Genomic DNA, 12735 nt, shown 5'->3' on the forward strand with positions numbered 1-12735 from the left:
ATGTTTTCTTTCCCCCCATCCACTAGATTTCAGAAGAGATTCAGTTTACTCAGTAATTGTTTGATACCATCTTTGTCCAGGGCACAGTACACTGCAAAGAGAATTAGTGCAATGAGGGAATAAATAAAACAGTCCTTCCTTCCTTCAAGATTTTTTTTAATCTAGTGTGAGAAACAGTGTACTTAAAGTAAAATAACGAGTTACAACTTGGAATTTAAGAAGATTTGCCATGACTAAGAGTTGTTACTAATGGTTTTCAAAGTATGGTTTGAGGACCCCTTTGGACTTTGAGAGCCTTACAGGGCAGTCTACCAAGTCAGAACTATTCTCATTATAATACAAACATGTTTTCACCTTTTTCACTGTCATTCTCTCGTAAGTGTACAATGGAGTTTTCCAGGAGTTTCCTGATATGCGATGACATCATCACCCTGAAGGCTAATGGAATGTGAGCTTTTGTAGTCTTATGTTTAAAAGTATTATTTCTAGTTTCTAATGTGGCAAATATGAATTCATATAACCCATATAAACAACAGATTTTTGGAGTCCTTAATAATTTTTTAAAATGTATAGGGGCCCTGTGAACAGAATATTTGAGAACTGCTGGTCTAACCTGAAGTTTATTTATTTTTGGCCATATGTAAAAGAGATACCCCTATTGCCTCACTTTCTGAGTCAGCTTTAATGAATATTAAATACATACATTATTTTTTGTTGCTTTATAGTATTGCTTGTACATCTTGGTGTTGTAAGGAGCACAGGCTGGGTGGATGTGTTGCAGTTTTGACTGTACCATTTACTATGTGATCACAGAAAGCTATTACTTGAACTTCCTCATCCTTAGTTTTTTCATATGTAAAATAAGACTTATAATGCTGTACATTGTTATGAGTTATGAGAATCAAGGATGTCTATGAAATTATTATGTAATTTGTAAATGTGCTAGAGTCATGTAAAGTGGTAATTTTTATATTCCCTTATTCAGAGGCATGTATTGGAAAGCTGGTAGAGAGGAATAGAAGGAGTTGGGATTTGAGGACAGTTCTCATTGCTCTGCCCTTTTTTTTAGCTTTGTGAAAGCTGAGAGTTTCAATTTAATTGATCATAGGCTATGGTAAGAGACCTTCACATTGTAGGTTATGATGAACATAAAAAGATAGGCAATTTATTAGACATGGTCAAGAGAATTACTTTGGTTCCCTGAGCCACTCATCTCATTTGATACTTTATCTCTCTCCTGCATAGGAGATCAGTTAACATTGACTCATCTTTGAGTCACCAGCTATTGAGTTCTGTTATGAGGGACTTGCAGCCTCTATTATCACTCTTGTTCGACGTATATATAAAACCGCTTCAGAAAATTTTGAAGCATTTTAGATCTTGATCAGTCTGTGCAGAATTAGGAGTTTAGATAAAAGTGAACCTTTCATATTAGGTAGACGGCGTATGGATGAGCAGGTGGGAAAAGTTTCTTTGTAACAGTATTTGTTATCCTTGTTCGTTTTAGTTTCATTACCACTTAGGAGTACTTTTTTCTCCCTAGGAGTACAGAAATTAAAATCATTTTCCCAAGTATGAACTTTGTCAGCCTAGTGCACACCAAGGAATTCCATAAATAGAACAATTCTGCATGGGTTTCCTTAAGTCAGTTTCTTAATATATTCAGTTTAATATAAGCCTTAGTTAAAAAGCTTAATGACACGGAGGTATAAAGGTGATACCTAAGGTAGGAAAGCGCACTGGCTATTATTAACTTGTTTCCTTGCACTTGCAAGTTTATATCCTCACAAAGGACAACTAGTATAGTGACTGAAATCATGGCCATGGGAAATCTGAAGTCCAAGGAAGACAAACAGCTATAACCTTGAACATCATATGTGGCGAATGCTGAGTCCTGATATGGTTCCTTGTGGAAGGGAAGAAGTTTGCTGTCTGACATGTCTCTAGGAGACCAGCCTTCAAATAAATAAATAGAAGCTTGATAGGAAATATTTCTAGAGCACTTCCCTGTGCCAGATGCTTTATGTGAACTTCCTTGTCTAATCCTTACAGTAACCCTAACATAGGTGCTAATTATTATCCTACTTTTACAGATGAAGAGACTGAGGCACTCAGAGTTGAAATAGCTTGCCCAGGGTCTCAAAGCTAATACGTGTTGGACCTAAAATTCAAAACCAAGCCCTAACTAAATCCTGTGTCCTTAACACTGCTTTAAACTACCATGTCACAAAGAAGCTGAGAAGTGAGGGATGCTAAGTGCTTTAAATTATTTCATGTAATTCTTATAACAGCACTGTGAGGTTGGTGTAATTATTATCCTCCTTCTGCATATGAGGAAACTGAGGCTTAAAGGCAAGAGTTTGCTCCGGGTCATATTGCTACTAAGCAGCAGAATGGGATACCAAGCCAAGCTGTCTGGCTACAGAGTCTGATCTTACCACAGTTCTGTACTACCTGCCTGTTTCCCCTCCTCAGGCAACTCCCTATTTAGTTGGGAGGAGTGGGAGGTGTGGGAGAACTACAGAGAGACAGACATGTAAATGGGGTGATTAGTGGCATAACAGAAGTGTGTATAAAGTGCTTTTAGAACACAGATGGGGAAGCAATGACCAGATGGTGGGGGTGGGGGTAGGGGTGCTGGTTAGAGAGGAGGTGACTCTGAAGGAGAACTTGAATAGTGAAGAGGAGCTTACCGTGTGGGGCTAGTTATGGGATCAGAGTGATTAGCAGGCAGACATGTCTCTCAGGAGAAATAATGCGGCTGTGTTAACCTTGCTAAGTGTGGAGGAGCTTGGTGTATGAATTGTCTTTTTAATGTAATATCAGTTTAAATGTCTACGTAAAATAGATTTGAAATTTAGGTTCATGGTTTACGAATATAGAAAATTAAGAATGTTTCAAACTATTTGTACTTTGTTTTCTTTCTAGTTACGTGTAGTTTTGTATTAGTGTGCCATACTTTGCATAATAATGTGCACCATACAAGTTATGGCTAATAGAGGTTTGTGATGATATTTAAATGCAGCAGGAGAACTCATTATTTAAAGGACCACTGAGGTGCCTCTGAAGAACGTAAATGAAGACACATTTTGAAACGATCACTACTGATTTATCTAGTTTATATATTTGGTTTAGGAGATTTGGGAGCACACTTACGTTTGCTAGTTCCTAATGTGAGAGAGTCAAGACTGTCAGACTGAAAGGCAAAAACCACACGGGACTCCCAATTACCTAATTTATATCTACTTGTTCTACTCTCTTCCTTAGGCGGGATGTAGTGACGCTTGTATTCCTGACCATGAAATAAGACTGTAGTCTCTGAGTGCCTGACTTTGATTGGTCTCTCTATTCTTGAATACAGTAAACATATTTGTTGAAGGGATGAGGTGACATTTGAGCTGATTGTTAAGGAATAGTGTAGCTTTAGACATAGGAAGATGGGATGGAAGTTCAGTGTAGGTAGGAGAAATAGCAAAGGAACAGAATCAGGACACTGTATGATATCTTTAGGGATTCAGTAAGGAGCCAGTTTGATGAGACTCAAGCACAGAGAAGGAAGAAAACCAGGATTCGTGTACCTGTTACATGCTGGGAATTCTACGAGGTGCTTCACATGTATGAACTCCTAAATCTTTGTAATAATCCTGTGAGGTAGCGTTTTATTAAAGAAAATAAAAGGCACAGACTTTTGTTTTTGGTTAAGAAAATAGTCTTTTTGCGGGGGGGGGGGGATCTGCAGCAGGGCAGAGCGCGGCCTCGGTTGCGGAGCAGAGGGAGCGCGGGGGGCACCGGAGGCTTTCGGCCCGAGAGGACTGGGGAAGTTCGCGCTGGCGGCAGTTCGCGCTGGCGGCATGGGGCGGTGACGCCGCACTGGCCTTCCGCTCCTGCCAGCTGGTTGAGAGCAGGCGGAGGAGGAGGAGGATGCACCTTTGCCAACGGCTTGCCTTCCTGGGCCGGCGCGCAGGCACCTTGCAGAACAAGGAGTAGCTTGCTGACTTTGAACGCGTGGCAAATATTTCAGAAAGCTTCAAGATCAAGGTGGAGAAAGGAACAGTTATTCTTCCAAATTCATCTGCTTCAGCTATTATTCTTATTGGGAATGGACAATGGAATGTTCTCTAGCTTTATCATGATCAAAAGCCTCCTTCTGTTTTGTATTTCCATGAACTTAGCCAGTCACTTTGGCTTTTCACAAATGCCAACCAGTTCTGTAAAAGATGAAACCAATGACAACATCACAGTATTCACCAGGATCTTGGATGGGCTCCTGGATGGCTACGACAGCAGACTGAGGCCTGGGCTCAGAGAGCGTAGTACTCAGGTGAGAACGGACATCTACGTCACCAACTTCGGCCCAGTGTCTGACACGGAAATGGAATGCACCATAGACATGTTTTTCTGACAAAGCTGGAAAGACGAAAGCCTTCAGTTTAAAGGTCCCATGCAGCGCCTGCCCCTCAACAACCTCCTTGCCAGCAAAATCTGGACTCTAGACACCTTGCTCCACAATGGGAAGAAGTCCATCGCCCACAACATGACCACGCCCAACAAGCTGCTGCGGCTGGAGGATGGCACTCTGCTGTGCACCGTGCGCTTGACCATCTCGGCAGAGCGCCCAATGCAGCTTGACTTCCCGATGGAGGCCCATGCCTGCCCTCTGAGATTTGGCAGCTGTGCATATCCTAATTCCGAAGTTGTCTATGTCTGGACCAACGGCACAACCAAGTCGGTGGTGGTGGCAGAAGATGGCTCCAGGCTGAACCAATACCACCTGATGAGGCGGACAGTGGGCACAGAGAGCATCAGCACCAGCACAGGTGAATACACAATCATGACGGCTCATTTCCATCTGAAGAGGAAGACCGGGTACTTTGTCATTCTGACCTATCTCCCCTGCGTAATGACTGTGATCTTGTCGCAATTGTCCTTTTGGCTGAACCGAGAATCAGTCCCAGCCGGGACAGTGTTTGGGTTGACCACGGTGCTGACCATGACAACCCTCAGCATCAGTGCCCGGAACTCTCTGCCCGAAGTGGCTTATGCGAAGGCCATGGACTGGTTCATAGCCGTGTGCTACACTTTTGTGTTCTCTGCGCTGATCGAGTTTGCCACCGTCAACTATTTCACAAAGACAGGCCCAGCCTGGGACGGCCAAAAAGCCTTGGAAGCAGCCAAGATCAAGAAAAAGGAGTGTGAACTTACACTAAATAAATCAACAAATGCTTATACTACTGGAAAGATGACCCACCCCCCAAACATCGCAAAGGAGCAGACCCCTGCAGGGACCTCAAATGCCTCTTCAGCCTCAGTAAAACCTGAAGACAAGACTTCTGAAAACAAAAAGACTTACAACAGCATCAGCAAGAACGACAAAATGTCCCGAATTATATTCCCAGTCCTGTTTGGCACTTTCAGCCTAGTTTACTGGGCAACATATTTGAATAGGAAGCCAGTGATTAAAGGGGCTACCGCTCCAAAATGAGCTGCCATGCTCCCAAACTCCAAGACAGCCGTACGTTCAGCGACGGGCACCAAGGAGAGGTTGAGCTTGGGAGACCTCCCTTATTTGGGCACTATCTTTCAGGAAATTTTTGCATGTTTAATAATATGTACAAATAATATTGCCTTGATGTTTCTATATATAATGTCAGATGTTTCAAAGATGTCACATTGACAAATCAAGCCACTTTCTGGAAAAACAGGAGACAATGGCTCTGACACTCAGATGCTCAGTATCTTACATTGATAGTTTACAAACAAGTATATTTTTAACTGTTCCAAGTATTACCTAACAATGTTTTTTATACTTTGAATGTCATTTCATACAAATTTTCCCAGCAAATAAATATTTTAGGAAATACTCCATGATTATTACTTGACCAACTCTCACAAGAAACAAATATCACAAAGAGCACATTTTTCATTGAAAAACAAACTGGGCATTTATGTACAAAACTAATTACCTTTGATAATTCTTACTGTTCTGAAATTAAAAGTACTGCATGATCTTATGCTAAGAAATAGAATAAACAAATATTTATGCAGACATTTAATAACAGAAATATATGGTACATTAGATTAACAGATACAGTGTTTCCCCAAGGAAAAATTTAACTGCTTAAAAAATATTTTTTGTGGGGGAGGTGGGAATGAAACTTACTTCTCTCCCTCCGACTCCCCCCACTAACTGAACAATGATCAAGAAAGAAAAGATCTTAAAAAGTAGTGTGATGACAGTCTTGGCATTTAACCTGAGCATCCACTGTCTGAAACATTGACCACACCTCACTGCAGCCAGTGTGTAGTGCTTCAGTGGCGAGAAATTGTAAATGAGTTATTTTCCATTTTATTTCCCTGTATGTTATTTCATGATTGACTTATTGCTTTAGCTTCTATATATGAATCTTAAATGTTCATTAAGAAATAAAAAATAAAAAAATAAAGGAAAATAGTCTTTTTTAAGAAGAGGAAACACAATTTTAGAAGTCATAAAATTCTAAGTAATCATTGAAAACCTGAACCAAGCCAGTGGGAAACACAGAAGAAAAGTAGAAGATATATGAAGCAATATGAAGCAATACGAAGTTGGGGAAATGGAGGTGGAACTGGTTGGCTGGAGAAAGGGGGAAGTAAAAGGTAACTTCAGGTTTCTTAGAGTCTATGAAATCAGTGGTGCCAGTGAAACAGAGGAGGAGCAAGTTGGAAGAAAAGGTGTTCCATTTACTTTTAAGCATAAATATATGGAATTTATAGAAGCAGTGAGAGCAAATGATGTTGCTAAGGAAAATATAGAAGAGAAAGGAAACAGGAAGAGAGAACCCAAGTTGTTTTAGTATACACAGCAAACTTCTAATTCTCCATTATGGGAAATTTCAAACTTAAGAGTTAAGAATTCAGTGAACCCCATTATATGTAGCCAGACAATCATTAACTTGTGGCCACTTTTGATCATCTGTATCTTCCCACGCTCCCCTCCCTTGATTATTCTGAAACAAATCTCTAGGAGTTGGGACCATAATCTATGTTTGTATGATTCTAAATTTTGTGTTCTTTATACAACACCTTCCCTCCTTGACGAAGCCTCATCCAACCTCTACCTGAATATTTTTAGAGATAGAAGGCATGCAGTGCATTGAGACAGTTGTGTCCTTTTTGACTGGCTCTAATTGTTAGAAAGTTTTCCCTTTTATTGAGTTGAAAACTCTAGCAGATTTATTATTTTGGCAAGGACACAAGAACCCATGCTGAAGTTAAGAGTAGATTTAGACTGCAGAATATTTTTATATTGGGTTTGTAGTAAACCCTTTTTCTCTAAAGATCAGTGTTTGCAAACGGTTTTACTGCTGCCATGTGATGGAGATGTCACCAGCTGGCATTCAGGGTGCTTATAGAACAGTCTTGAAGAAACATCTTGGAGCAAAAACATATTTTAGATGTTAAAAAAGAGTATCTCAGATCCACATATGAGAAGAAGGCTTGGCGTCTCTTGTAGGTGTAAAATTTTAAATATGTATTTTAAAAATGTTATCAGAGTAACACATATTTTTAAATTAAACATGTTTTTTCTTTTAAACTTTTACTGAAGTGTAACTCACTGCTTAAAAAGTACACTAACTGTAAAAATATAGTTCAATGAATTTTTACAAAATGAACAAAACAGCATTCAGAACAAGGAATAGAATTATTACCAGCATCCAGAAAGTCCCTCATATGCTACACTACCTTCCCTGCTCTGCCTAAGAGTAACTACTATCCTGACTTCTACCACCATTGCTCTGGGTGCGGGGCAGGGAGGTGCCTGTTTCTTAACTGTACATAAATTGAGCCATAGTGTTTACACTCATCGTTTTTCTAGCTTCTTTGACTCAACAGTATGTTTGTGAGATTAATCCATGTTATTGTGTATTGATGTAGTTTGTTTATTTGCTGTGGCGTCTTCCACATGTACCTCAATTTATCCCTTCTATTGTTGATGGACAGTTGGATATTGCTGTTATGAATATTCTTATACGTGTTTTTTGGTGTACATTTATGCATATTTCTATTGGATATCTAGGGTTGCTGGGTCATAGGTTAAGCATCTATCCCTGTGTAGCAGATAATTGCCACACAGTTTTCAAAGTAGTTATGGCACACTAGCAGTTTCACATCCTTTTCAACATTTGATATTATCTGTCTTTTCATTTGAGTTAATGTACATAATTTAAAAATCAAATATAACAGAAGGACTTAGAATTAAAATCAACAATTACTTCGCTAAAGCCTCTACTTTCCTCCCCTAGGTCACACTCTTCAGAAGCAGCCATAAGTACTATTTCTATTTTTAACAACTTTTAAGAGGCAGTGATTAATAACACAGGTTTTGAAGCCAGACTGCTTAGATTCTTTCCTTGGCTTCACTACTTACTAACTGTGTAACCTTGAGCAAGTTATTTAACCTGTGTCTCAATTTCCTCATCTACAAAATAGAGATTAATTATAGTACCTATCCCATAGAATTGTGAGAATTAATAAATATAATGACTTTCATTATGTGGTAAGTACTCAGTAAATGTTAGCTATAGTAATTAATTATGATGTTACCTATATTTTGCTCAACAAAGTCATACAGCTGTCTTGATTCAGCGACTTTAGATATTTTCTATTGATTGACTTCCTGCTAAGATAGATGAAGATTTAGCTAAGTGATATCCTCTCTCACCTTCCCTTCTGTCTTTTCCCAATCTAGTTATGTCACTATTTTCAATTCATTCATTGAACTACATCCTTATTTATATGTAATAACATTTATGTTCTGTTCAGACTTAAATCTTCCTTTATTGAAATATTTATGTTATTGTTAGGTCTATACAATTTTTTTTTATTGCAGAGCTGCCTAATATGCAAGTTTATGCTTCCTTTTCTATATTCCAGTTTCAGAATCTTTGTGCCATTAAAGCACTATGGTCCTAGAGTCAAGTTTGAATTCTTTTTTATTCTCTTACCAAGTTGCCTTAACCAAATCTTCAAGATTTAATTGAAAAATGAACCTCTTCTCATGTCTTCTGCCTCTTCAATTCATTCCCTATTTCCTGGAGATCTCCTTCTTGGAGTTTTCATCACCTTCCCCAAATTGGACTTCTCTCTTGGTTTGCCAGACCTCTGTCATCTGGGTTTAGGACATCATTGCCTTCTTGACTTGGATCCAGTATTTTCTGGATCACTTTCTTCTTTCTTGCTTTAGGCCCTCATTTTGCTGGCATATATCTTCATGTAACTTTTTAGTAAAGTATGCAGTCTGCAGCAAGGCTCTTTGCTCTCTCTGAACCTGTTGTGTGAAATGGGGAAATGATTTGCAATGTGCCTCACCATGTTATTGTGAGTGAGGATCAAGCACAGTAATATACGTGAAACCATGACCATCCTTGTCAGATAACTTCAGACCAGCTTTAGAGCATGTATTCCAGCAGAAAACAGGTCGGTAATCAAATCAGCCTCAGGAACCGGCTCCAGAGTTATGGGCAGAGTTATGAGTTCTTTTATGGGCAAATTGTATCCCCCAAAATGTTGAAGCCCTAACCCTCCATGTAACTGTATTTGAGGTTATAGGACCTTTAAGGAGGTAACTTAAGTTAAATGAGGTCGTAAGGATGGAGCTCTAATCCAGTAGGGCTGGTGCCCTTAAAAGAAAAGGAAGAGATACCAGGAGTATGTGTGCAGAGAAAAAAGTCATGAGAGGATACAGCAAGAAGGTGGTTGTCTGTAAGCAAGGAGAGAGGTTTTACCAGAAACCAGCCCTCTTGGCACCTTGATCTTAGACTTCCACTGTGAGAAAATAAGTTTCTGTTTTTTAAGCCACCCAGTCTGTGGTATTCTGTTGTGGCAGTGCTAGGAAACTAGGTTCCAATTTTGGCTCCAGTGTATAGCGTTTGTTAGACCTCTAGGACTGTTTCGTTTTGTACGGTGTGCTAATGCCTGGTTTGGGGGGATTAAGTGAGCAAATAAATGCTTTATACAGTCAGTACCTGGTATGGTAGCCATTCAGCAAATCTTTGTTTTTCATAAGCCTTAAAAGGGGCTTTAAGTTATTTTAATGGAGCTGTGTCATTTATGGTTTTGTTTCTTTAATCAGATAATTCTAACTAAACATTTACATACCAAAGCAATGACAAGAGCAATTATCTCTGGGTAACTGGGTTAAGTTTTTTTTAAAGTAGCTTTATTGAGATATAATTCATACTCCATATGATTCACCTATTTAAACCTACAATTCAGTGGTTTTTAGTACATTCACAGATATATTACAACTATCACCACAGTCATTTTAGAACATTTTTATCACCTCAAAAACAAAACCCCATACCCTCCACCCATCAACCTCCTAGCCCATCTACCACCCCCAACCCTAAGCAACCACTGATTACTTTCTGTCTCTATAGATTTCTCTATTCTGGATTTTCATATGAATGAAATCACATAATTTGTGGCTTGGGGGCTTACTAGCTACCTACCTCTATTTGGATATTTTTTCTGCTCTTCTCTGTCTTCTCCCCTCCCCTCCTGCTGGCACTCCCTTTATGTGTATGTTGGTATACTTAATGGTATCATTTCTCTAAGGCTCAGTTTATTTTTCTTCATTTTTTTCCTCTGTTCTTTGGCTTACATAACCTCTGTTGCCCTGTCTTTGAATTCACTACTTTTTTTTTCTTTTGACAGTTCGTATCTACTATTCAGAACCCTTTTTGTGAACTTCAAAATTGCATTGTACTTTTTTTAAAATTTTATTTATTTTTTGGCCACTTTGGGTCTTTGTTGCTGCACGCGGGCTTTCTCTAGTTGCGGTGAGCGGGTGCTACTTTTCGTTGTGGTGCGCAGACTTCTCATTGCGGTGGCTTCTCTTGTTGCAGAGCACGGGCTCTAGGCGCGCAGGCTTCAGTAGTTGTGGTGCACGGGCTCAGTAGTTGTGGTGCACGGGCTTAGTTGCTCCTTAGCATGTGGGATCTTCCCGGATCAGGGATCGAACCTGTGTCCCCTGCGTTGGCAGGTGGATTCTTAACCACTGTGCCCCAGGGAAGTCCCTATTGTATTTTTCAACTCCAGAATTTCCACTTGCTTTTTTAAAAAATTATTCTTATATCTATTGATATTATATATTTGATGTGACATTGTCATAATACCGCCCTTTACTCCTTTAATCATGCTTTAAAAATTTTTTTGTGAACATGTTTGTAAGGGCTTATTTTGAAGTCTTTTTCTGTTAAGTCCAATACCTGGTCACTTTAACTGGCAGTTTGTGTTGACTGCTTTCTTTCTGCTTTAGGGATCATGCTTTCCTGTTTCTTTATATGCCTCATAATTTTTGTTGGAAACCAAATACTTTAGATAATATATTGTAGTAACTCTGGATACTGGTCCCCCTCTCCCAGGATTTATTATTTATTTATTTGTGTTTTAGTGATTTGCCTGGATTATTTTAGTGGAGTGTTAAATCTCTGACATTGTGCCTTTTGTTTTCAACAACGCCCTGGGACATTGTTCTACACACAAATCCAATCAAAGTGTGGGAACAGTTTAGGAGCTGTTTTATGTCCTGCCTTTCCCTCTCCTTCTCCCTCAGCAAAATCTTTGAGCCAGGGCTCTGGAGCTAGGGTTGGGGACAATGGCAAGCTTCTCTGTGAGTGACACCCCCACTCTAGCTGTTGGACCCTAGATGGAGGTGGGATGAGGGGTGGTAGCAGCCTGAGGTTCTCTTGGCTTGCCTCTCTTGGCGTAGAACCACTGTTTCATGAGCCAGGGCAAGGACTATCAAGGCCTCAGTATTCTTAGTGTGCTATGCCCAAGGTAGTCTCTGTTTCTCAAGTGGGAACTCGGTCAAAGAAAGGAGCTCCCAACTTCTTGACCATTCTCTCCCAGAACTTAGCCTAATAATAGGTGGTCGAGGGCCAGATGAGAAACATTGATGCCCTGCACTTAACCAGGAAGAAGGCCCTCTGACAGGGTGCTGGGGAAGTGAGGCAGCCTGTGTTCTTCGCTTCAGCAGTCCAGAGTGGAATCTCTTCCCTGCTGAGCAATCTTGGCTCCAACACCACAGACTCTCACCTTTCTTACCATATTTCTGTAGGTTTTCTTGAATGGAAGTTTCTTGTTTGCCCTTAGGACCATTTCCAGAGGCTTTAATATTTGTTTTAATAATTTCACCAGCTTCACTGGGAACAGGTCAGTGGAGTGTCTCATGCTGTCATTATAAAAGTCCATCTTCCCAGGTTGGTTTTTAAAGTTTTCTACAAGAGGAAGTACAGATAGCTTGTAAAAGAAGGTTTGAGTGAGGGGAAAAGAAAGGGAACTTGAGTGCGAAAACAGTGACATTTTTAAGTTGATAGGTTCACAGGAGATATAGGCTAATGAAGGAAGGATTTTGTGGTATGATGGGAATATAAAAGGAAGGGATAGAAGTAGCCTACTTCATTGTTTGGATTCCTTTATGAGTTTGGGCTATTTAAAGACTTGGACTAAAAGTTTTGAAAACCAAGTGTTCTTGGTGAATGTGTGGTTTCTGTTTAGTAGCTTGCTGAACAAATAACTTTTGTTTTGTTTTATTGACATATAGTTGATTTACAATGTTGTGTTAATTACTGCTGTACAGCAGAGTGACTCAGTTATACGCATAAACATTCTTTTCCATTATGGTTTATCACAGGATACTGAATATAGTTCCCTGTGCTATACAGTAAGACCTTGTTGTTTATCCATTCTATA

At 39.6% G+C, this 12735-nt stretch overlaps 1 protein-coding gene and 1 pseudogene across 2 annotated transcripts in view; both read left to right on the forward strand.

The window, feature by feature from the left end:
• Positions 1-12735, forward strand: part of PDZD8 (PDZ domain containing 8) — a 99317-nt gene that overhangs the window by 12616 nt on the left and 73966 nt on the right. The gene's annotated exons all lie outside the window — the stretch shown is intronic.
• On the forward strand, positions 3822-6036 carry LOC132439275 (gamma-aminobutyric acid receptor subunit alpha-5 pseudogene; annotated as a pseudogene).

This window comes from Delphinus delphis, chromosome 16 (assembly GCF_949987515.2).
Source record: "Delphinus delphis chromosome 16, mDelDel1.2, whole genome shotgun sequence".
Classification (NCBI taxonomy): Eukaryota; Metazoa; Chordata; class Mammalia; order Artiodactyla; family Delphinidae; genus Delphinus; species Delphinus delphis.